This window comes from Ursus arctos, unplaced genomic scaffold (genome assembly GCF_023065955.2).
Source record: "Ursus arctos isolate Adak ecotype North America unplaced genomic scaffold, UrsArc2.0 scaffold_1, whole genome shotgun sequence".
In the NCBI taxonomy this organism is placed as follows: domain Eukaryota; kingdom Metazoa; phylum Chordata; class Mammalia; order Carnivora; family Ursidae; genus Ursus; species Ursus arctos.
The window spans coordinates 18,412,298-18,438,088 of NW_026622763.1; the positions used below are offsets into that span (position 1 = coordinate 18,412,298).

Below are 25,791 nucleotides of genomic sequence, written 5' to 3' on the forward strand. Positions count from 1 at the left end.
TATGTTATGGAAGGGTAAGTGCATGGATGTGTTGGGGGCAGGGAAAAGCTGAAGGTGGCAGGGAGAAAAGAGACCAGCTGGCTTGAGCAAAGCAGTCCTTCCCGATTTCGGAGGGCCTGAGAGGACAGGGTTTGATCTTGGAGATGGTGGTCTAAGCTGCCTTGTTGAAATGGAAAGGCTGGTGTGGGGGAGTGTTTCTGAGGTTCCTGTGGCAGGTTGGCAGGAATGGACTGTGGGGGAGGGAGATGAGGCTGGAGAAAGGTCCACCAGGTTACAGAGCTATTGTTGTGAGCTACTGAGCAGGGAAGGGCGAATGCTGGAAGTTTCATTAGGGTTAGAAATTCAGTGGGCTCTGATCCTTCAGTGAAGGTAATGCCCAGATGACAGGCAGGAATGGGCCTGACTGAGGTAGGAGCCCAGAGGAGAGAGGAACATTTATCCAGCATTAGATGACTTTTATAGGCTCTAAAAGAGGAACGTGTTAGTTTATCTCCTCTTCCCTCCACAGGGATGAATTGATTTACATTTTTATTAGAAAACGCTCTACCTTGATTTCTTGTCCTAGCTTGATGGAGTTCCCATTCATTACTTTATCATTGTGGTGAGAGGGGCCCAGGTCCGCCCTGTATACCATCTTGAGTCTGGGATGGCTAAGGGGAATTACCTGAAGGAGTTGGCAGTGGAGGTGGCATTTACACTTGGGTCCATCACTTTGTAACCCATGTTGGCAGTCATGAAGACTGGCTTGTCTTGGGCGTAATACCCAGACAGCAGGGAGGGTGGAGGATGAAAGCAATGAACTGATGAAGGGAAGAAATACTATGTGCTGCACACTTGTAGGTTGTAACAATCAAAGGTCTGATCAGTGACCTTGATGTTTATCACTCTGTGTGTTGTACCCCAGGCTGTTCCAATTTAATAGTAGCTAACAGTATATTTTAGGATCTTTGCCTAGATTGAAGCTGTGCCCAGAGTTTCTCAAGTTTTTAGTTCCTGGAGATCTTTGAGGTAACTCCTTCCAGGTCAGGCGTCTCCAAGGGGACAGAGGCTCTCCTAGCCTGCTGTCAGACTGTCATTGTCACCAAAGGCTGGTTTCATTTGCTGATGATCCAACTTTTAGTGAAGCAGTTCGGTGAGAGTGATTTGAGAAGTGGTTTCCTTGCACTGATTTCTTTAATAATTAGAAACAAGAGTCCAAATTTGGGGACTGTGTCTTGCCAAGGAGAAACAGCAGAGATTAATTTCTCCAGGTGAGCGTGCTTTGGTGAGGCCATGCCTCAGGGACACCATTGCGTGCGTGACTGTGCGTGTGTCTGCAGTTAAGTCTGTCTTGACCTACAGTTGCATAGGGTGGTTATTCCCAAAAGGAAGGGCCAGTCATGATTGTTTCTTCTCATTTCCGTCTCTTTTCTGTTCTCCGAGGTCAGTCCACTTGGTTCACTTATAAGTTTACCCAATGACCTAACTTACCAAAGGAATGTTCTTCCTTAAAGGACATGATCTGAAGCCAGATAGGTATGATCGCAGTTAGTCTGATGACACCCGTAGTGAGTTCTGTGGGGAAGAGGCTCTGTCCTTCTGCACAGTTTTGGTAGGATATTAGATGAAAAGATACTGTCCTGAAAGATCTCTGCACCAGCACTGCCTGGCAATACTTCCATGATGGAGATGTTCTGTGTCAACAGAGTCCAATAGGATAGCCACTAGCCACGTATGGATATTGGGCACTTGAAATGTGGCTAGTATGTCTGAGGAACTGAATTTTTAATTGTATTTGGTTGTAAGTGACTTAAATCGAGCCACATGTAGTAAGTGGCTACCATATTGGACAGCACTGCTGGAGACATGGCCAGAGATGACAGATTGCTGCAGTAGGACTTGGATGGAGGTCCCAGTCGGGCAGGCTTGTGTGTGAGGGGAGGGTTAAGACACAGTGTATTATAGTGGACATTAGTATAATAGATAACATTGTGACATTGTCTTTTCATATTGGGATGCAAACAAGACTTGGGTCAGTTGGAGCTGGAGTAGGCAAGGAAATTTCTTGGGGGAAGATGGCATATCTGTAGCTTTCAGGTCTTCTGGAATAATGTCCAGGCAGCTGTAAATGTTCTATTCACTCTTGCTTTAGGGAAGCAGTGCAGTATGGAAGACTCCAGGCTTGGGAGCTTTATGGATCTATGTGAAGATGGGGGTCACTTATGCAAGCTAGGTAGCTTTCAGAACCTTGGCTTCTTCACCTGCAAACTGTGTATAATTGTACCTTAAAGAGCTATTGTTATGTTAGGTAACTTATACGAAGTGCCTAGTGTCTTGGTATGTAGCAATTCTCAATGTAGGCATTATTATCAGAAATAGGATTAGCATATATGGGCTTACTGAAACTGCATGTCAAGCCTGAGTTTATGCTCCTTATATGCTCTGAAGAAGACCTGTCTGTTCAATACGTATTGAGCTAGGAGTCCTGAGACTGTTGCAGAGAGTCTAGAAAAGACAAGGATGTGAAGAGGCTAAGTAATACACAGAAGGACCCTTGGAAAATGGAGAATTGTAGTGTGCTCAATCAATTCATCTCTTCAGTCAGTGGTAAGGGCGTAAGTTGATCCGTGCATAGTGCAATCTTCAGAACTCCAGCTTTTATTCTCCTCCCCTCATTGGGGAGGAAGAGTATTCATTGGAGTTTACAGCTTAAACGCTCTGCCTTTCTGGGCACTTATTTGCATGGCACCTTGGACACCTCCTGGAGATGATTCCATTATCATTTCCTTATCTGCGTTCTCTGTTTACTTGAACATAAGGTTGATTTAGTATCTTACAAGAACTGAACATTGTCTTCCAGACGTCATTAATCTCACCTTTCTTATCCAGCCTAAGTGTGAAATTAATCAAAAAGAAAGGGGAAATTAATAATTCGCTGGCATTCACAATTCATCAGGAGACCTCACAGCAAGTATGAAATTAACTTCTCCAAATTAATACACACATCAACAAATTAAAGGTATGGAAAAGGGTTATTTATTATTTAGGAAATGCTCCTTAATGCTTCCTGCTTTGATAATTAGTTAGATGATGGGTAGTGTCTGGTGATAAGACCGTTGAGTATTGTGAGGTTACCTTAGGGCCATAGAATGCGTTAAATCAACCTCCCCCCACCACGTAGTTCACTTAGATAAATGAGATACAGCCAGATGGCTAATGCATGCGTGTTTCCTGTCAATTGGAAAAGGTGTGCCCAGACACTTACAGTTTTGATCTCTATTTACAACAAGCTAAATTTGATCCTGGGTTCTGTGTTTCCTTGTTATGACATGTGGTATGATCAGTTTCAAAGGGTACATTATTGTGAACACATTATGGGAAAGAATGGAGTGTTATAATTATAACTCTCTATTACAGCTTTTGCTGAGGTTGATAAAGGACAAGCTTTTGTTACTAAATTGTTCCTGTAATTACATCAGAAATAACAGGCAGCAGTCACCTTCCATTAGGGGTGGGAAAGAAGGATTCTTACTATTTAAGCCATCACATAAGGTACTGCATGAATCATCATCATCAGCCTCATCATGAGGAATTAAAAATAAAAGGAACAGCTGACATCATCCTATAGCAGGTTTTATGGATCTGAGAAATGCCAGATAGTTGAAGGAAAAGAGCTGTCTGTAGTGATGCCCCAGCCCACGTGTTAATGGCCCATTGGCAGTGGTTCTCAAACTTGAGCTGGCATCTGAATCTCCTGGGCCGCAGCCTAGAGTTTGTGATTCAGGAGGGGTGTGGTGAGGTCTGAGATTCTGCATTCCCAGCTCTGCAGATGATGTTGATGCTGGTTTGAGATTGTGTGTTGAGAACCGTTAGGCTAAGGGACAAAAACAGGTGTAACGTGGGGAAAGTTCAAGAAACTGAACTCTAAGATTAATTCCCTGGTGCCTGTTAAAATAATCTTGCTGGAAATACAAATTAGTCTTTGAGGTGGTGTGCAAGCTCTGTCAAGGGCATCTGCTCTTTGTGACGTTGTGAGGGAACATGAACAACAGGTGCAAACCTAGATTAGTGGTCTCCTGGCTCTCCTGGCCCACTGTCCTCCTGCCTCGGTAAACTCTTGGATAAACTTGGATGGATACCAACGTCTTGGGAATTCAAGTTAGTGATGAATTCTCAAGTTGCAAGGTTGGAATTTTTTTTTCTTGTCAATCAAGCACACTTTACACGGGGACCATCTGTAGGAGAACAGTCCTTTTAGCTAAGGGTATTCCAAGTCCCAAGCCACTGCATTGTTGTTATTGTCACCCCTGCCTGGCAAAGTAGCTGTTTGCAAGATGAAAATATGATGTGTCCCGTGTTACCGGTGGCTGTGGTTCTAGGCTTCTGACTGGCTCTAGAACAGCCTTTTAGTCTATTAATTTACTGTCCTATTCTATCAGTAGCAACCACAGCAGTGAGAATCACTTATGTCTGTGGAGGGCTCGCTGGCTCTCCGAGGTGGCGGCTGTGCTTCTGGCTGTGTTGTGTTAGCTCGTATGAGTCCCACCACTGTTTTTAGAAGGGGGCGCTGTGATCACCTCTGCTTCAGACACAAGAAGATGGAGGCTGGGAGAGCCACTGGGGTGTCCTCACACAGCTTGTGAGAATTGGACTTCTCTATTTGAGTCCAGGCAGCGTGAGCAATGTGGGGCAGATTTAGATTTGACTCTATTTTGGGAAACTTTCAATGGCAGTGTGATGAGAGGCCTCGCTGAAATGGAAAGATGCTGGAAAGTTTTGAAGTATGTTGCAACCAAACGTGTTTAGGTTGTGTAAGTTCTGAGGTCAAGGATCATTCTAGATCTTTGTAACTGGGCAAAATTTCACCGTGTGATGAATTGAGCTTGCTCTGCCCCACATAAGATGAAAGCCATTTGAGGCCAATATTGCAATTATTTATTTATTTTCTATGTGACTCTCTGGTATTTGATAAGGAAGATCGAATGACTTAAAGCTTATAAACACGCTCATGATTTGTTTCTCGCATGTACCAGTAGGTGGTCTTAATCATTTGAAATTATTTTTGTAGGCATGAAGGTACTTTGAGCAGAGCCCTACACTCCCTTCCAACTGTTTTCTCACATGAGTAAGTCTACAGGACAGATTTGGTGCTGTCCCCGAGCCACCTTTGCTTCATTAGGTTCTGGAAAAGGAGAGAGGGAAAGACTGCTTTGAGCTATGTCCATAGTGGTTTTGGCATCAGGATTCCGAGATTCTCTGTTTGGAGAGACATGGGCCATAGGGAATAAGAGGGTGGAAAAACTTGAGTGTAAATTTGAGAAAGGGATGAATCTGACAGCTTCTGGTGCAGAAGGGCATGAGGGGAGAGGAGGTGTGAGAGCCCTAGGTCTGAAATTGGCCACCATCGTCCTCCGTCACTGGATCCAGAAGAGGTTCTGCAGAGGTGGTCCTTGCACGTGCAAGGCAAGAAACTCCCTTGCAGATTCCTCCTAGAAGGACAGCGCGGAGTGCAGAGCTGGTCAAGTAGGGTATTTTGCTTGTGGGCCATTTATAATGTCTTTTCTCCAAAATAACAAAAGAAAGAGCTCGAATATCGGTTGAAAATGGGATTCCAGTTTTTCCTAGCTCCTTTTTCACTGACTGTCCCCTGTGATCGCTGTCTTATTCTTTGTAGATTGAATTGAATTCCCATGATGCTTTACAAATGCTTTCGTAGCTTAGGTGTAATAGAGGAAAGAAAAGCATAAGCTCAAGAAGAGTGTGAGCGAGCTTATTAATCCCCAGAAAACAAACTTTTGGGTGAAATCTTGGCGAAAGCTGTGGAGCGGTGCTGTTTTGAAAATGAGGAAGGAGAAAGGACTTCCTTCAGTGTTTTCTTGATCTGGAGACCTGGCTAGAAGTGGTTATAAATTTTCATTGATATTATATATTTGACTTCTCAGGAAATGATATTTAAGATGAGTTGAACATTAAAGCTTTGCTGAGGATAGATGCAGACGGCCTTTTGATTTCATGGTGACCATGAATTTTGTTAATGATAGAGCCAAGGGTAATGCAGTAGTTCTCCTATGACACAGGGAGTAGCTTGTCTGATGCTTCAGGGGAAATCAAGATTGAGTTTTTATTTAATAGAAGTCTCACTGAAGAAAAAATTGAGATTTGAAAGCACTGAGGGAGGTAAAGTTGAACTTTTTTGTGCGTGGGGGCAGGGAGGAGGGCACATGATGAACGTTTTTTGAATCTTAGTCTTACTGCTTGATCCCAGCACTCACTCGATCCCCGGCACTCACTCAGAAGATTGCCCTGTAATGCACCAGTTGAAATGTTGATGAAAACATACAGTAACAGTAAAAGCACTGCAAGTCAGCCTGTGTCATTTAGGTCTGAGGCACCTGGGTACTCCTTTTGTTAGCCTACACCGATGCACGTGCATGTAGGGGTTTTGATAATGACCAAAATACTTAGGATTGTTTTCTCAAAATATATCTTGATGATGGGACTTGCTGGAGTTAGCAGCTTTTTCTGTGTCACAGTATTGTGTTTCCAGAAACCGTTCCTTCACCTCAGAGCTGTGCCCAGACAGAAGCTGGTATAAAGGGGGGGCTGTGTGGTCTCTGGCATTGACTGCGTTCTTTCTAACCTTCCATCCTTCTTGAGTAAACCTCTGTGAGGCAGGACCGTTGGATGGGGTTGGTGGGTTTGGAAGGATTGCGGGTGGAGCCCGCTCTCCCCAGTTACCCCAGGGCACGGCTCTCTGGTACTGCTCAGATTGTTGACATGGACACAGATGTTCATGCTTCGAAGGGTAGTTGTATGCTGTAGACCGTATAAAGAGGGAGTTGGCTTGTTTTGATTTAAAAAAATAACGAAACTCCGACATTTTCTAGCAGAAAATGGTGCATGCTCTGCTGTTGGGTCCTTAGTGGTCAGAGCAGTTGGTTAGCCGTAGACCACCTGTGGGCAGTCAGCTTGGAGATGCGTCTGTGCAACATGGTTGTTATTTTTTCCTCCCTCCTCCTTTCCCCCCTCTCCTTTTCTCCCTCCCTCCCGAACTCTCTTCCAGTTTTACAATTCTCTGCTGATAAATTCCAGGAGTATCAGAAACATGCTAAATATATCTATTAAAGGACATGTTCCCCCTTTTTCTTTTATAAAGGAGTATTATAGAGGGAAAATACTAGCTTTATTAGAAGCACATAGACTTGTTTCTAAAATGCTTTTCACTTTTTTTTAAAAATTTTATTCTTCAAGGTGAAGTTGCCACAAGTAATCTGTTACATTTGAATGAACAGGCTTGTAAATCAATTGGGTTTATCTCCTGTTGCAAACTCCTTAGTTTTTTGTGATAGAGCTATCTGTTTTTAAAATTGTGTGTATACATATACTTGGAACGGTGTGTATATTAATGCAGTCTAGTCCGGAAAGCATTGGAATTGGTAAAAGCTTGGGTTTAATGCCTCCTGAGACTTGGAACAAAGAGCAGTTTTGTGCAGAAGCTCCATCTTTGCCAAACGTAGCCTTATTACTGCTAAACTAATAATGGATGAATTTGGATCTTAACACATGAGATAATACTTTTTTTTTTTTAAATGCCTTTGGGTGTTGAAAGTGACAGGGCCTCTCAGCGCCTCCCGGCTAGCTGTTTTTAGGTTCATTTGGGGAGACTACGTTGAAAGGCTGTTGGGTTGCAAAATGGGAGAAGCAAAGTCCGTAGAAAATCTTTGTCAGCCTGTTTACAATAGATCAAGTTGTTAAAGAGGAGAAACTTAAAAATGTCTTTGTCCTTGTGATTTCAGGGGTGATTACTGCTCTAAAGTTGGACATTGGAGGAAGATCCATTAGGCCGTGTAAGTACTGAAGTAAGCAGATATCCATGTGGCTTAGCACAGACCCAGGATGTTTGCCCTTGGGAGGGAGACGGTCAAGTCGTTGAATTCGATGTTAGCATTTGGAAGTGTCAAAATGCAGACCCCGAGTCCCCACGGGCTGAGGGGTGGCTCTCCCAGTGCCACCCTAATCCTCGGGGGACATCTCCAGCTCTCTGGTCAAGGCCTGGTGGAGTTTAATCTTTTGGGATAATTGGGCAAGGATATTTTATCTGTCTAGAATTAGTGAAGTGACTGGAGCAGAAGGCTCTTTGTCACTTTATTCAATCATGATCAAACACAACTTTATTTAGCGTGATGCCCTTACATAGAATGGCTGGTTCCTTCCGAGCAGCCCAACCCAAATCTGACACAGGATGACGCGAATATAAGTAAAACCGATGAATTGAAGAGAGTGTTTGCTAAAGACCGCACAGTCTCTGAACTGTGTGTGTATCAAGGAACATAGGAAGTACACTTTCCTGAGTCCTCAGTTACGAACGTGTTTTATGGAGGAAGAAATTTGCCGAGTCCTTCCTTATTTGAACCATCGGAATAGTCCGTAGCACGTAAAATCACTGCCCAGGCTACCCTTGCGAGAGTTACCTTGGTAAATGAGTTAACTTGGGAGCAGAGTATCCGGCTTTCACAGCCTACTAGGATTTGGGTGTCAAGGTTATGGGGCTAACAGAATGAAACATTAAACATTCCTAATTCCTGTTTCTTTTATGTATGTGGGTCTTTGAACAAACTTTGTCTCTAACAACATCACAGGAAAAAATACCCCAGGGGGAAAAAAAAAAAAAAACTTATGCCAGCAACTCACAAGCAGACAAATGTCTGATGTGAATAAAAGCCTTAATGTTAGCGCTAGAAAATCATGTGACCATGTGACTTTTATCAGCGGCTTCTCTCTAGCTGTCACCTTGAGAGTGTGTCCTGCTGGGAGAAGCCAGAGAAACAAGAAGTGTCTCCTTCAGAACCTCAAAGGGATTTTGAATTTCTGAGGCCGTGGGATTTTGTCTAAGATGGAACAAACGTATTTAATCCACCCCCCCACAACATGTATACGCATCACTTAATTGGAATGGGACTTCATTTCAGGGACTGCACAGCCGAACAGTGTGTCTTCAGGAGTGTTTTGGCAGTCAGCTCACTGTTGACAGATATGGGCAGGTTCATGCACTGCCCGCTGAGATTTGCCAGGCACGGCAGCGGGGGGTAGCAGGCTGACATCGTGGAGACCTGGAGCTGGGTCTGCGGTCCCTGATACCCAGCTGCCATGGCTTATGCTGTGGGAAGGATGAGTATCTTTCTTTCTGCCTTTCCTTGTGCTGTGATTTTTTTAATGTCCGTATCTGTCCCCACCTCCTGCTCTCAGCTCTGCACTGTGTGGGGTTGACAGCCTTCACAGAGCAGGCAGACGTGTTGGCATCGTGTGGCACTCCTGGGCTATGTCTATCAGCCACCAAATATGTTGTCACCTTCCCTCTTGAGCATGCCGTATCTAGCTGCCTTTGGAGGGGACTCTTGGCTCCTTTGGGAATAACTACTGAAAGAGCAGCTGTCTGTCAGCCTCCTCCAGAGTCGTCGAATTGGGCTATTGTCAACCTGTTGTTGGAGGAGTTCCCAACACAGCAGACTTGGCTGTCATTGACATTTATAACTTGAAAGCCATACCACAGATGAGTTTGCGTTTCTGATAATGCCTTAAATGGCCTTCAGAATCTGCAGCTCGTGGCCTTTATACACTGGGGCAACCCCCGGGAGAGTGGAAATAGTTGGGCCTTCCTGGAGGAGGGGAAGCAGGTCACCGTTCTTCCCGCAGCATCTCCTTTCTGACTGAGGTGGGAGGAGGTTGTCCTGGCTTCGTGCTTAGGCTTCTGTGCAACCATAGGAGTCTGTTCAGGTCAGGATAATGGGCTCCTAAGAACAAATGACTCTTTAACTCTGATCACCACAGAGCCTGTGATGAGAGAGGAAAATTGATGTCAGAAAAGGTTTTCGAAGGAGTTGGTAGATCCCATACCTGTTTTTTTTTTTTTTTAAATGCCCTAATTTTTTAAAGAACCGGTTTCTAATTTTGATTTCTTGAGACATGACCAGAAGAGAAAGACGCAGTGTTGGTGGTAAAAATAAAACCAGAGCCACACCAGTAGATCTTGTGACCACATATTGCCAGAGAAGGAGCAGTGTGGAATCAGAGTGGCTTTTACTTACTGTGGGGCTATTTAGGCTATAAATTCCTTGAGGGCTAGGCCTGGTCTTCATACCACCGCTGGCTAGCACAGAACCTGGCCCATGGCCACATGGTGAGCTGAATGAATGAGTGTAGAGAAGGAAAGGTTTTAGGTAGAAAACGTTGTGTTTCATTTTTTTGTTGTTTTCTTATCCCGGTAGTACAGACATTGAAATACGTTAATCATCAAATCCAGATTATGGGATTTAAAGTTAATGATGTTTTCCTGTTGGCGTCAAGGATGAGTCATCTTGGAAGAGGCAGGGGCTTCGATGGCAGGCCTGAGATGTGATTAAAATGAAACACCTTCACTGCCTGGCCTCAGATTTCCTTCTGTGGTTCCCAGGATGTTCGTCATGTCTTAGGAAATGTCAGTGCCTGACCTTGGCTGCGTGCTGTGCGCTGAGTCCCGTGCGCAGTTTGCTATCTCGCCTGGAGTGGGGCTGGAACGGGCTCTTGAGCCGCAGGCTTTGGGAAAACGGTAAGGGAAGAATGCGTGTCACCTTCCCGGCCCTCTGCCTGTGGTGCACATGGGCCTCTCCTTCCTCTTGCTCCGAACCCGGCAGGTGCCCCGGAGCCTGGAGGACCACACGCGGGATAGCCACTGCCCAGTACCGATGAATGGGCATGGCAGACACAACCCCGCTTCTCTCCTGGCCCAAGGGAAGGGGGTGGTGGGGCTGCGGGGGCAGAGGTCAGGGCAGTGGGCAGCCACGTGTCTCATCACCAGGCCACGTGTGGAGGAACAGAGCCGTTGTCTTCACAAGGCACGCCTGGCTTTGGACCAAATCAGAATTCCTGGTTCATGGCAAGAGGTTTCTAAACAACAGCATATCTTTTCTCTGATTTTACCTGAAAAAAAATGGTGAAATATTTCAGGTATCCAGAAAAGTGCAGAGACTTTACTAAAACACTCCCTAAGTTTACCCTCCCCCCGCCCTTCCTGCATATCTCAGGAGTCCCTTTCTGATGCTGCTGATGACACGTGTCTTATAAACTGTGAAAGGTGCTTCTATTGTTTTACGTTGAAGTTACTGTACTTCTGTCCCTGGAAATTTTTAAACTTGGGGTCTGCCTGGAACCTAGACCTACACAGAGCCCCAGCGTACCCACACCCTGAGGATGGCTGGTGCTCCCTGGATCTCCCCTTACCTGTGGTTTCCTTTGTTCATTCTGTCATTCTGTTTTGGCCGTCCTTGCCATCGATCTGTTTTTCTCTCCATTCAGTTTTAAGGAGATGCGTATGTGTTTATTTATCTTATTTATTTATTTTAAAGATTTTAGTTACTGAGAGAGATCGAGCACATGAGCAGGAGGAGGGGCAGAGGGAGAAGCATACACCCCGCTGAGTGGGGAGCCCGATGCGGGGCTCCATCCCAGGACCCTGAGATCATGACCTGAGCTGAAGGCAGCCGCTTAAACAACTGAGCCACCAGGCTCATCCCAAGATGCGTATGTATTTAAATCCCTCTCTGCAGCTAGTGCAGGAGTCCCCTGTAATGGCTGGGTCCGTTGGTCCTGCTTGCCACAGCTCATGCTGTCTCCACATCCCGTGCCCTTCCCGTGATGAAGGCTGCTCACTTCATCAGACTTGGCGCCGCACAGAGGACTCACTGTGTTAAGAACCTGTCCTTTCTCCCCGAGCCGGTGTGTGGTTTCTCTGTGTATGTCAACCTACCTGGAGGAGGGAGGCGAAGGCCATTTTATTTTTTCTCTCCAGCTTAGAGTGATGGATGGACAGCATCTGTCAGGCAGGCTGAGGCTCTCCCTCAGGTTAATTAACATGGGTAAGACCCACTGACAGGTTTCTAGTCATTTATTCTCTTACCGCGGCCATTTTCTGGGACCAGAGTCCTGCGTTATTTTGGCTGTGCTGATGGATGACTGACCACTTAACTCTTCATGTTGATCTGAGCCTCACGATGGCTTACAGGAATCCGGGCAGGCAGCTCCCGCCTCAGAAAGGCTGACGGGGAGTTTGCCAGCTAATGAGATACCACCTTGAAGGGGGGGGGTGAGGGAGTTGCTGGGCCAGGAGGATGGAGGAGAACCCAGGTGAGGCAGGAAGGATTGGGGAAGGTGGTGCAGGGACCTTGGGAATTCTGGGTGATGGGAGAAATAGAACAGTTTCTAAAACTTGTAAGCCATCATGGATTGGCACGATACAAATAAATGACTAGGAAGTAAAATAAAAACACAAACAAGGAAGTCCAGAACACAAGCCTTCAATTTTATTAGTGGTTTCAAAGACCGAAAATTACCCTGTCACATTACTGTAAAAGTTTCCAAAATGCTTACCCTCAAGTTGGGTACTTACTCCCCATAGATGAAATGCTTTGGGGACTGGCCCCACTCTGTCGACTGCCCTCCCCCTCCACTTGGAGGAGCACTGATTTAGGACATGTGGGTCTTTGCTTGGTGCCTTTTTTTTTTTTTTAAAGATTTATTTATTTGAGAGAGAAAGGGGGGGAGGGGCAGAGGGTGAGGGAGAATCTCCAGCAGATTCCCCGCTGAGCACAGAGCCCAACGTGGGGCTCGATTCCACCACCCCGAGATCATGACCTGAGTTGAAATCAAGAGTCAGATGCCCAACCGACTGAGCCACCCAGGTAACCCCAGCCCTGTGCCTTTTATGCTGTGAGGCCCACCCTGACCTCTCTGCATCTTGTTTTTTACGCTATAAAGTAAAAGTTGGTTTGCACAGCACTGTTCTCCCTGATAGGAAACGAGGGACCAGGAACAGGTGTTTATTCCTGAGTGTCCCACCCAAATGGGTTTCCTCTCAGAGATCTTTTCCTAGAAGGGACATGCTGGGGATTATTTCATATACCCCCTAGACCACCTTAAATCGATGTCCAGCCAGCTTATTTGGAAGGTGTGTGTCCTGCGTTTGTGACCTTCTGTTACAAGTGGAGCTCTCTGCATGTGTGTGTGGGTCTGTGTGTGCAGTCAGGTGGCACCCAGTCTAAGTTTTTTCTAGTTGATACTTTTAGGCTGGTGGGGGTAGTGTAGGGTAATGATCCGTTTTATGAAGTCCTGTACTGACCAAGGCCAACCACGTCCTGACTTTGAAGCCAGGCCCTCCACGGTTTACCCTGCAGTGGTGTCCGTGGTAGCCTGTGAAATGGGGGGACCAGGTATAGGAGCTGGCCTGGGAGCTGGTTTCAGCCAGGCTGGCTGTGGATAATCCCTTGCCATTCAGATTCCACGGTCTCAAACTCAGTCACCTGGTCACACGTCTCCAGAAAATGTGGTCTAGCTGTGTGTCCCAGAGGCAGGAGACTGTGGGCTTGGTGAGGCGTGAGCGTTGTCCATAGCCTCCCTGACTCCTGATTTTCTGATTCACTTACCAGAATCGTTTCTCTATTGCGTTCTTCTATCCACATGAACTCTTTCATTCCTCTTTTATGCCTGCTTGTGATGATGGCCAGGCGTTACATTTTTTATGCACTGGAGTGAGAACAATAGAAAAGAGAATGGAAGTTCCCTCAATTCATGGATAGTGATTACACAGGCTGCTGTCAGCAGCTGGGAATGGCTAGTGCTGACTACAAAGGAATATTGGCTCTGTGCCATAGGCTGCATTTGGATTTTTTTTTTTAATCCAGGTATTTATGAGTTGAGAGTAATGCTTAGTCTTTAAAAAGTAAATAGCACTTAAGCAGAAGGAAACCATGGGTGCAGGGCCAGCCAGTAGCCCATGTTGAAAGGTGGCCGAGGTAATGTAATTTGATAAAAAGCAGAAGTAGTTCTAGTATTTTCATAAGTGCACTTTTTTTTTCCTGCAACAGTGAATTAAAAAACACACAAAACCCCCTAAACACCTTTATTTGCTTTCAATCCAGGGAAGCCAGTGAGTCAGAACCAGAGAGGTAAGATGGTGGGAGGGTTGGGTGAATGTGCGTCGGGAAGGGTCTTGGCAGAGTCACAGGACACAGCATCCTTCTGGAGCCCGTGTGTGCTGGAGTGACCGGGGGAGCTGGACCAGGCCTTTTGCAGAGAACCGACTATGGGAAAGTGAGCATGTAGGGGGTGGAGGAGGAGCCACCAAGAAGAAGGTGTGTCCACCTAGAGGTCTGCAGCCACAGGAAGATGTCCACCCCCTCTGGTTGGATGTCCACCCCCTACAGCAGGATGGGAGTTGGTGGTGGTATCACAAGGGTGCTGGGGGGCCCTCTGGGAGGAGCAGCACCTGTGGAGGAGATGATACTGGGCAGACGCTCTGGCTTCCCCCCCCGTGCCCTCCCTCCCAGTTCCTGCTGGCACCTCCCCGAGGCCGACCCTACATGGAAACCAGATGGCAAGGGGTTTGGGAGATGTGGTTCCCTATGACACGTCGCAAAAAGGGCAGGGCATGCAGAGAATGCATTTGGGAGCAGAAAGGTAGATGGTTGGCAGTGTAACCTCTCGGTGGAAAGGAAGGAGAATAAATAGAAGGAAAATGAATCAAACGAGAAATCGTGTTAGGAAAGAAATGTTACGCGTTTTGGTTTCTTTCCTCCATGCCATATTCTCTCCTCTGTGTTTCTCTATTACCACCTGTGTTCCTTTTCATCATTTTGTTAAATGCTTTTTGCACCACGTGATAGTTTCTGGACCTATTCGTGCAGTAACAGCTAGCATCTATTGAATGCTGACCGTGTGCCAGGACGGCAGAGTTCTAAGTGCTTTATCTGTCTTAATTCGTTGAACTATCCAAGCAGCTCTGCGAGGCAGGTACAGTTGGTCCTCATTATGGGAGGATTCTGTATTTGAATATTTGGCTACTTGTTAAAATGTATTTGTAATGACAAAACCAATAGTTGCAGAGCTTTCGTGGCCACTCACAGACCTGCACAGAGGGCAGGGAGGTTTGGGTGGCCTAATGTGCACATCCCCAGCCGAGACGGAACAGGCAGCACCCTGCCGCCTTGCTTCTCATGCCCTAGATGAGTGTTCGCTTTGTGGTCTAAATAGCGCCCCCTTTTTCGGGCCTTTTTGAACTTTCCTTGGGTGATTTTATGGTTTAAAATGGCCCCTAGGCATAGTGTTAAAGTGCTGTTTGGCGTTCCAGAGTGCGGGAGGGCAATGATGTACCTGACCGAGAATATGTGTTAGGCAGGTGTCTTCAAGCATGAGTTAGGCCACTGCTGGCTGTGAGTTCAAGGTTAATGAGTCAACAGTCTATATTAAAGAAGGTGTCTTAGAACAGAAACACCTAAAACACGATCAGGAATTGATCAGTTGACAGAACTGTTGTGACCAGAGGCTCACAGGAACCTGACCCTGTGTTTCCCCTGGGAACCCTGGTTCCGCATTCCCGAATTCAGTGCTCTCTGTGGCTTTAGAGAACATAACTATGGCAAATAATGACTGCTGCCTGTACTACTGTCATCCCCAGTTTGTAGACAGACTGAGGCATGTAGCAGTGAAGGAAGTTGCCCAGTGTCACCTGGTAGGATCGGAACCCAGGCAGCCCTGCCCATCGCTCTTCACCTCTGTGCTCCACTGGCCTCTACATTTGGATACTCTCATCCTTTTGAATCTGCTGTTGATGCTTTGGACACCAGCCCCAGGGCTATTTTCAATGATTAAACTCCTGTCGGTAAAGCCACGGGTTATCTCTGGTTGGGGATCATGATATGTATAACCCTGCAATACGTGTAATAATGTTTGATGCCTGCATAAAAACTTGCATATATCTCCTATGAGCACGTTCTCGGAAGCACTGTGAAGTGCACATCACCCCTCCATTTCATAAATAAAAACTAGTGTGTGGGGAGGCTGTGATTTGGTCAGGGCCCCAGGGTGAGAGAGCGTGGTGGAACAGAGACTCCAACCCAAGTTTCCTGGCTTTAGACCCCTCGTTCTTTTTGCAGTACCGAGCAGGGCTCTCAGCGAGGCCCTGGGGATTGGATGCTCGCCTTGACACTGATACTCCACTTTGCTGCTTTGATTCTGCTTTGTTCTGGAGAAAACCACAGAAAGTTAGAATCGTGTGTAAAATAAGTGACTCCAAGGAGGGGCCAGAAATACTTCTTTAAGAGGACCGTTTATTTCCGTGTATATAGAAAGTCTTTCCTGGCAAGAATGACCTTTCTGGAAAGCTGGTAATTTTTTTTTCCTGTTCATTAGGGAAATATTTGAAAATAAATAAAAAATAAAGGAAAAATAATTTGAGAGGGCTGCTGGCATTTCCTCAGTGGTATACTCTTGCCTAAACATTGTTCATGCCTTGTCTCTTTAGTTTTCCTGAAGTATTTAAATTTGTGTTTGAATAAGAGATAGATGTACTTGTTACGTGTTAAAAGGACAGGGACGCCCGGGTGGCTAAGTCCGTTCAGCTTCTGCCTTTGGCTCAGATCATGATCTCGGGGTCCTGGGATCCAGTCCTGTGTGGGGCTGCCTGCTCAGTGGGGAGTCTGCCTGTCTCTCTGCCCCGGTCAAGTGAATAAATAAAATTAAAAAAAAAAAGTTAAAAGGATGTAAAAACCCAGTGCCCCCTCCGTGGGACAAGCACTGTGCCGGATTCCTGTGTACTTTCCCAAAGGTGTTCTAACCTCCACCCCAGTGATTCTCAGCTGGTGTTGAGCCAGGGACATTGGGAAGCTGGGAGTGTTACTGGCCCTGGGGTGGATAGAGCCCCAAGGTGCTGATAAATGCCATACATTGCACAGGACAGCCCCACAGCATATATTTGGCTCAAATAGTCAATAGTGCTGAGATGCGAAAACCCTTCCCTACCCTCATTGTAAACGGCAAGGGCTGTCTTAACGTGGGAAATACAAATGCTTTTGTGTTTGAACGTCTGTGCTCATTTTGTGTCTTCAGAAGGCTTTTGTTCGCTTGGCTTCCGTGCACCTGCTGAGCCGCAGCTGCGGCTCACAGGTGGGGCAATGGGCGTGGTCCTCTCCAGGTGCGGCCGGGGCGGGTGTATCAGCTGTAGGGACCCAAAGCAAGGAAATTGACTTCAGCCAGTCTGGTCTGCTTTTTTTGTTGTCACAATGTGTGGGCAGTTCTAAACAAAGCCCGTGATACAATACTTCCTGGGAAAAACTGCTGGGTCTAAGTTCTAAATAATTGCTGCTATGAATAATGCTATATAACTATGTGAATAGATATTTATATTTATATATGCACACTTAAGGTTAATACACACTTGTACCTACCATTTAATAAACATTGTATTCTACATGGAAATTGAGAGAATTTCCCATCTGCCGTTGACCCTGGCGCACATGGACCGCGCTACACAGGTGGCTTGGAGAGTCCGTTCCTAACAGTTCAGGGTTGTTGATGTGTGCTCTAAGCGCACGTCATGCCTCCAGCCCTTACAGGACGACCTAGCCCTGTTTCCACGGAGCCTGACACTAAGTGATAGCACAGTCAGGGACGGTAAAATGGAACTGAGGCGCTTCGGTGCTGTCACTTGGGTGTGACCATTTGGAGCTTTTACGTGTGATTAAAATTTAAAACCGTGAAAGACTGAGCGCTCCTAAGTGTAATGTTGTTTTGTAAGTGTACATTTTACTTTGTAGAAGAACTATTTCACTGAATTTTAGAAGTCACTTTAAAAACTGACCTTTAAGAAAAGGTTGTAGGGGCACCTGGGTGGCTCCGTCGGTTAAACATCCGACTCTTTTGGCTCAGGTCGTGGTCTCGGGGTTGTGAAAGTCTGCTTAAGATTCTCTCTCGCTCGCTCTCCGTTTGCTCCTTCCCTCTGCTGCATGTGCTCGTGTTCTCTCTTAAAAAAAAAAAAAAAAAGGTTGTTTAAAAACTAAAGAATGACTCAATATGATGACGATTGATTATTGCATGCACGTCACTGGAAATAATTTCCTTGTATGGAAGAGGGACTGTTAAGTAGTGGTCTGCCCTGAGTGTCCCCTATGCTAGGTATGCCACTGTTAGGATGGCTGAGATCTTTAAGAAAAATGAATGAAAGGGAATGGAAGTGGGCTCAGGAAAGCATGTAGTTGTTTCTGTCGATCTAGTTTCTGTCCGTGCAAAATCAGTTCTCCTCAAAATGCCACACAGGTTTGAAAGTCTGACCTCTTAGGGTCTTCACAAAAGTAGACAAATCTTGCCCTCCGTCCTGATGTGTTAAAACGTGGTTGATTTATACATAAAGAACAGCGTACACATTGCTACTGTATGGCTTGATGAATTGTCACAGCCAGATATGCCTTTGTCAGGGTACCCAGATCAGGAAACGAAACGTGAACCGTAACTGAAACTCCCCTGGCGTACCTTTTAGTTGGGATTTCCATTCGCCCCATCCCCAGCGTCACCACTGGCCTGACTTCTAGCAGCACATGCCAGTTGTGCTGTTTTTGGATGTTACATAAATGGAATTCATTATACGGTACATAAAGAGAAGACTAATTTTAACCCGTCTCTCTCGATTTTGATGGTGACTGGAGACATTTGAAATATTCCAAAATGTGGCACTTAAACATCTTGGTAACTCTGAGTGGTAGATTAACAAAAATTTCCAGTCTAGTTCATGCGTGGCTTCACTCATGGAAGCCTTGGCCTTCAGGGTAGTAACGTTTAATATGCTCACTTCGGTAGTGAGTAACAGCGAACTTAATTACGATGTCACTTGCTGGGCTTTAGAATTTTATGTGGAAGGCAGATAGCTGCATGGACATTAAATTAGAATGTGTGTATTGAAGTAATCCAGTTCATTTGAAGCTAGAGTAGCTTATAGGCTTACGGTGTGGTCAATAAGTTGGATACACCGTATAGGAGCTTATAATCGGATTTATATCGGGAACCATAATGTGGCAGTGCAATTTTATGGCATTGGTGTACTCACGCCACCGTTTGCTGAGTGGTAAGCATGTCTTGTCTATAGAGGCAGAATGGATGGGATGTTTAATAGTTGAAGTTTGGGCCGCAAGGGTCTGAAATTGCCCTTCACGTAGTGGGAGAAATTGAGTACTGCGTTTGAAGGCCCTTGGGGATGTTGAGCTGTAAAATTAACATAGAAGTATTACTTAGAAAAAATAGCCTTCTCTGCAACCATCATCCACGGTGAGAATATGCATTCTCACTCGTTTCTGGATCTGTCAGTGGCTGGCTCATTCACCACGAGCCGTGGCGGCCAATTCGGGAGGTTGGTGTGGCTCCTACTGAGGTGTTATGTGGCAGCAGGCCACACAAGACGTGCAAAGTGTTTGCCACGCAGCTTCTCTTAGTCCCAGCAGAGATGAAAACGAACAGTTCTCGCAAAATTGCTAAGTCAGGGATGTTTGTCTCTGGGAAGCTGCTTTTTGCTCACTTAATTTTTTGGTCTATAAAAAACATTCTCTTCTTCCCTACTTAGTGGTTTCTAGCCATCTTTTCAAATTAAAACAGGGAAGAATCCTATATGCCTTCTTCTTTGAAACTTCTTCATATCTACTTGCTAAAGCTGTCTGGTTGTTGTTCGCATTTGGAAGCCCCTGATGCAGGAGAGGCAGAACTTGTAAATAAAAGCCAGTTCAGGAAGTTCTGTCTGAGATGGGAATTGGATCATGTCTCTCCTGGGCTCAAGGCTCTACACAGCGGTGCCCTAGGTCCTGGGCACCTTGTCTTGCTGCCCAAGGCTGGACTTGGCAGCCCCTGCCTCCCCTTGCGTCCCAGGCCTGCAGGGCAATGGTGCCCTCCAGTGTGACCGCTCCCTGGTGCCTCTGCTCTTCTCCCTGTCGGGGACGCCTTGCTCTGCCGTCCTCATTTTATCTTCCAAGGTTCCTTCCAGGGCCTTCTTTTTTCAAAGAAGCCTTCGTTGATCCTTCTGGATAGGATGAGGGGCGTTTCTTCTGTGTTCTTGCGATACCCTGTGTATATCCCATATTCTTTTGTACACGTTTGTATGCTGATGTGTGCCCAGCATCCAGAACAGTACCCTGCATGTAGCAGGTGCTCAACAGATCACTTGTGGAACGCAGTGTGGATTGCACTTTCATGTTCTCATGATGCATCCATGTGTCCGTCTCCCCATGACCGAGAGCAGGAGTAGTACCTATTCCTCGTCATGTGCTCTGTGCCTGACAGAGGTACTCGGAAGTGTTTGAGTGGAAGGCAAGGCCAGATTGGCCTGTGGGAGAGCATTGTAGAGGCAAGGGAGAGTTTTCCTTGTATTACAGTCACTTGTATTAAGTTGTGAGTGTATGGGCAGAACCTCATCCCGTGGCTTTGTGGTCAGGTGCACGGGCATCCCAGAATGCTGTGGGGTGAGAAAGATGCTCTAATACTCCCCACCCCGTCCCCACTCCCTTGTTTTCCAAATGGGAATGCCTCTGTGTATGGGAAAGTGTTGATGAAAGTGTTCATCTCCTAGAGAAAATGCCTGACAGTGAGGATGTTGATTGACTTGCTGATTGCCAAATTGCCAATGCAGGAAAATACCAGTAGAAAAGAAAAACTAAAAAAATGGGGGAGGGCGGGGGAGGAAAAAGAAAACAAAAAAGCAGGTGATGTAAAGACAATATTAATTATCATCCTTTAGAAAAAATACTTGTCATTTTTAACATAATTTCTGTGCAGCCCAGTAAAAGCTGTGTGGGGTGTGTCTTATTTCATTTCTATAGTAGTTCTGGTGTTTGGCCCCTAGATCATTACAGAGGTGCTTTTCATTCCCAGAAAAGGCCATTAAGTGATGGGGTAGAGTTTTCCTGTATTTGAGTCTCACCTTCCCTAACCTGCTTGGATCTGTAGTGATCACTTACTTGCCAGCAAGTGCCAGTAGATATCGAAGTGAATAACTAAGGAAAAGACTAATTCTGCAGGAAGACAGAGAGATGGGACTTTTTAATATTTCCTGCATTCTTCTGAGATGCAGAGGCTTCTGCCCACATGTGCCCTGTCCTGTCAGTTGGATTGTTCCTGATTCAGAGGAAGGGGTTCCCTGTTGCAGGATTTTCTCTGGTGTTCCGGGAGCTCAAAATGGTAGGGGCTCTGCTGCCCTCACCAGCTTTAGGGCCCCTGGATAACAACCAAATGTCAAAAGGACATCCCCTTCCTCAGGCCTGAAGTTGAAAGGCTCCGTTAGTCCCCTGAGCCTGTCCTCTGCATTACTACCACTGTCCAGGGAAAAGTTGGCTTTGACCACTGTGAAAGTATTGAAGGCAGCTTTAGGGGTGAGATTTCAAGCAGCAGTGAGGTTCTGCTCTCCCTCCCTCTCCCACATCCCCAATCTGTGATGAGCTCCCCAATTTCCACTCAGATCTGGGTTCCACTAAGGGGGCCGAGTACACCCCTGCCAGACCAGAACACCTTTCACTTACTGATTCCTCACACTAAGGTGTAGGGACGGAGACATCCCCCCCCACCCCTGCAGTGGTTTTAAAGTACAAAGCATTGAGGTTTGTAAGTAGTGGGCTGAAAGATGGCCAGTCTTGTCTGTCTCCTCTACTAGACTTCAGCAAGCCCCTTGACCTCTAAGGCCTGTTGGGGCTCATCGTGTTCCCGGGGCTGAGCCCACAGTCACCACATCAGAGGAGCTCAGTGAGTGGGGGCTGAGTCTGTGCATGGAAGGTGGGTACTGGGGACATTTTCTACCTCCTTGGAAATTCTGCCCATTGACTCATTGAAAGGCTTTGAAATGGCAACTCATTATTTCAGAGTATGGGTGAATTTCTCAACCAAGAAGCTCTTTGGGGCCTTCTTGTGTAAATGTTGGGTCGTCAAATTGTTCTGTAGGGTGTCCTTGTCCTCTTATCAGAATCACGGGGTAAATTGGTACAGCTGGCTTTGTGGAGGGGAAGATGTTGCCTTCTGAGCTTGTAGCCAACAAGAACTGATCCGAGAGTGGGTTGTGTCTGGACAGGTGGCGCAGATAGCTTGGATGCCTAAGATCGTAGATGATGAGTTTGATGCTTTCATCAAAGCCATTCATTTCTTCATTTGACATGTATTTATTGTGCTCCTCCTTTGTACCCGGCTCCATTCTAGGCACTAGGATATAGAGGTGAGCAAAGAGAGAAGTAGAGAAATCGGTGAATCATAGGTCAGATGGAGATATGGGAGAGGAAGGATCGCATAGGACAAGCGGTAGAGAGCACGCGTTGGGTGCTAGGTTAGATGTGGCGGCCCAGGAGGCTGCTTCAGGGAGGGATGTTTGTGCAGATAGCTGCATGACGACAGAGTTGAGGCAGCGTCCAAGACGAAAAGAGCTCCAGGAGGAGGCCATGGCACACAGAGGTGCTTGAGGTAGGGACAGACTGGACCCATCATGAAGGTGTGTGCGTAGAGTGAAGGGAACAAGGTGTTAAGTCGAGAGGCGAGCAGTGCTGGAACACGCAAAGCCTCGCTGGCCAGGGTACAGAGTGTGAGTTTCATTCTGACTGTGACGTATGTGTTCAGAGTTTTGAGCTTGGGGGATGGGGGGCTGACCTGAGCTGATTTGTATTTATACAGGACATTTGGCTTGTGTGCGGACCTGACCGTAAAGGGCAGGCAAGGGTGCAAGCATAGCAATCAGGTAGGGATGACACGTGTTGGTGGCATAGACTCAGGAGGGGAGAGAGAGGGTGACAAGGGGTTGGGTTCCTCAGGTTAGAAAGATCCGGCCCCTCTGTCTTCAACCCCTTCTACCTTCCCCAGGATTGAATTTACTCTAGCCATACACGTCATTTTGTACTTCCCCTACATCTGCACTCACTCTGTTTTTTTGTTTTGTTTGTTTTTTTAAATGTCCTTGATCATTGCCTGGAATTAGACGCGTGTATGCATGTGCACATCCGTGCCCGCACTCACTCATTGCTACTTTCTCTCCTGCTGGCATGTAAGCGCCATGTTGGCAGGCAGGTACCCTTTGAAATCGTTATTGTGGAGTCCTGGTGCCTAAGTGCTGCCCAGCATGTGGTAGAGGCTCGAAATAGTTACTGAAGGAGTGCATCAGGTGGAGGGACGACCAGCTGTTGTCCTTACTAGATAATTTCTACTGGGAAATGACCACCATGACTGCCTGAGGTTCAAATTGCAATGCTCAAGATGCCGAGAACATCAGACTGTCATACCAACTTAATAAAAATGAAGAAGTACGCTTAAGAATTTAAGTCCTAGGAAAAAAAGAAGAGAAAAGGGGTCTGTGTTGATCATGAAGAGGTTCTGCCCATGGTGGGGGAAGTCATGCAGAGGAACAGCTTTGAATCCGTTCAGTTTGAATCGATTCATCTACTACAGTGAAATTTGTCAGTTTCATTTACATCTAGTACCCTCTAGCTGTTTGTGTTTTCGTTGGGAAAGACTTTCAGGGAAATAGTTCATTTCTCCAGTGCAACCTGTGTTCTCGGTTACTTATCCTGAGCTACAGTTGAAGCTGGATAATTCTGTCACCAGAATGCACACATTTTGCCCCGAGGAAATCGGCATGTGCCCATTCTAAGGATGGAGAATGGGAGTAAATGGGGATAGAGAAGAGCATTGACCTCAGAGGGGTGGGGGGCCAGCTTTCATGACTGTTCCCACTAGGGGCACCTTCTAGAAGCAGAGGACGCTGTGACTTTGGGCAAGTTCCTTAACCTCTGTGCCTCAGCACCCTCATCTATGAAATGAAAGGAGCAACTCTATCTACCCTATGAATTTCCTATGAGGAGTGAGTGAGTTAATACACGTAGAAGGTCTTAGAATCATGTCTGGGATAGGAATCACTCAAAACATTTTAGTTATTAAATGGGGAAAACTTTGTAGTCAATAGTAGTTGGCATAAGTCTTGGTAGATAAAAGGGATGTCATTTGAACCTGGGTGTTGAATCCATGTACAACACTTGAGTCAACTGGAAATGTGTGTGCATGCAGGGTTGGGGTGGATTCTGACACCAAATGGTGTACTACAATAAAATGCTAATGCTGGCCACCTGGAGTTAGTGCAGATCCCATAAATTGAAAGGTACAGTCCCCAACTTCAGATGCCAGCTGCAAGTGGGGTCCCCAGACGACTGACACTTCTAACCAACTGGCTACTAACCTTGGTGTTCCATGACCCCCCCTAGGTTTGATAATTCACTAGAATGACCCACACAACTTGGGAAAGCACTATACTCAGGATTACAGTTCTAATCGAAAGGATGTAAATCAGGACCATCCAAATGAAGAGAGGGGAGGTCTGAGACGATTCCAGACACCGAGCTTCCATGCCCTCTCCTTTTGGGATGAGGGCGTGTCCCCTTCCTGGCACATCAACATATTCATTAACTGGGAGGCTTCACTGAGCCTGATGTTGAGTGTTTTTTTTTTTTTTTTTTTAAAGATTTTATGTAGTTATTTGACAGAGTGAGCCCAAGTAGGCAGAGTGGCAGGCAGACGGAGAGGGAGAAGAAGGCTCCCTGCTGAGCAGAGGACCCTGGGATCATGACCTGAGCCAAAGGCTGACGCTTAACCACTGAGCCACGCAGTGCCCCAATGCTGAGAGTTTTATTGGGCTTTTCATTTCGTAGACATGATTGAGTTCATCCGCATGTCCAACGATGTAATCAATCTGTGCCCCCAAGATTGGGTAGGCTCAAAGCCCCGGCGTTCTCTTCACATGGTTGGTCATTCTGGTGATCCTCTTCTAGTCCAAGTCTTCTCATCTCTTAGCATAAACTCAGGTGTGATCCAAGGGGCTTGTCAAGAACAAAGACACTTCTGTTACTCAGGAAATTCCAAGGATTTAGTGTCCCTTTCAGGAACCAGGGACAAAGACCAGTCAGATTCTTTATTGTACGATAGCAGATTATATTTGAGATAGCAAGACCTAAGATGGTGGCCTAGGAAAGGAGCCCAGCTCTTGTCTTGGCATTAACTGCCCTAATCCAGTGTCAGGTTGGGCTGATGATGAGGCAGTAGTAACGTGTATTAGCTTTGATAGCTCCAGTTTTCCTTTCTTTAGAAAAACTTTATTTAGTCACATGGGGAAGCAGTCTTTTGGGGTTTTATAGTGATCCTCTATTAAGTCACAAAGACAGCATTTCTGAATCTGAGTCTTGAGACAATAAGGCTTTGAAACTGTTCTGCGGTGCTGTGTGAATACAGTGAGCTGCTGACTGGCCATAAGTCGCCTTTTTGAATCCCAGAAGTCCACCCCAAAGCTGGCTGGACACGGGGTGCTGGCTTTGGATGGGCAGTCTTTCTGCATCTGATATTCTTAAGCACTGATGACCCGAGCTCGCTTGATGTACAGGCTTGTGCTAAGCCTTTTCTTGTGGTTTCTTTGTTATTCTCCATGGTTATTTGTGTATGCTCACTGGCTGTTGCCATTTGTTCTTTGACTCCTGTGGCACCTGTGGTTTTTTCTAGGCTATTTGACTCTGTTTTTCCTTTGGTATTCCAGACTGCTCGCTTACCTGAGCGCCAGAAGGTAAGTTGGTCCCTGCAATCAAAGACTGTTTCTAGAGGCTTTTTCATCTTCTGTTGAGCATTTGTGCCATGTCCCCAACTTCAGGCTTAGGAGGATCTGATTAGGGCCCAAGCGATTGAAGCACCCTACGTAGATAGAAAGCTCATAGGAAGCCCTTTGCCTTCCAAATGCCTTTTTGTTTTTATTGTGGAGACATACATATACTGTAAATGTCATCTTAACCACGTTGAAGTGTGCGATTCTGTGGCATGAAGTACATTGACACTGCTGTGCAGCCACCCCCACCATCCATGTCTTTAACTTTTTTCATCTTCCCAGCTGAAACTCGGCACCCGTGAAACAACTCCCCGCTCCTGCCAACCCCGGCCCCTGGCAACCACTGTTCCTTTCCCTGTCCACGC

The 25,791-nt window shown here is 46.2% G+C and overlaps 1 protein-coding gene across 5 annotated transcripts in view; it reads left to right on the forward strand.

Moving 5' to 3' along the window:
- The window catches only part of MGAT5 (alpha-1,6-mannosylglycoprotein 6-beta-N-acetylglucosaminyltransferase), a 325,980-nt gene that overhangs the window by 36,394 nt on the left and 263,795 nt on the right, over positions 1 to 25,791 (forward strand). For all 5 annotated transcript variants that reach the window (XM_026510104.4, XM_026510107.4, XM_026510105.4 and 2 more), the window contains one exon: positions 7,776 to 7,826. The gene's annotated coding sequence lies outside the window, so the exon portion shown is untranslated. The remainder of the gene's footprint in view (positions 1 to 7,775; positions 7,827 to 25,791) is intronic.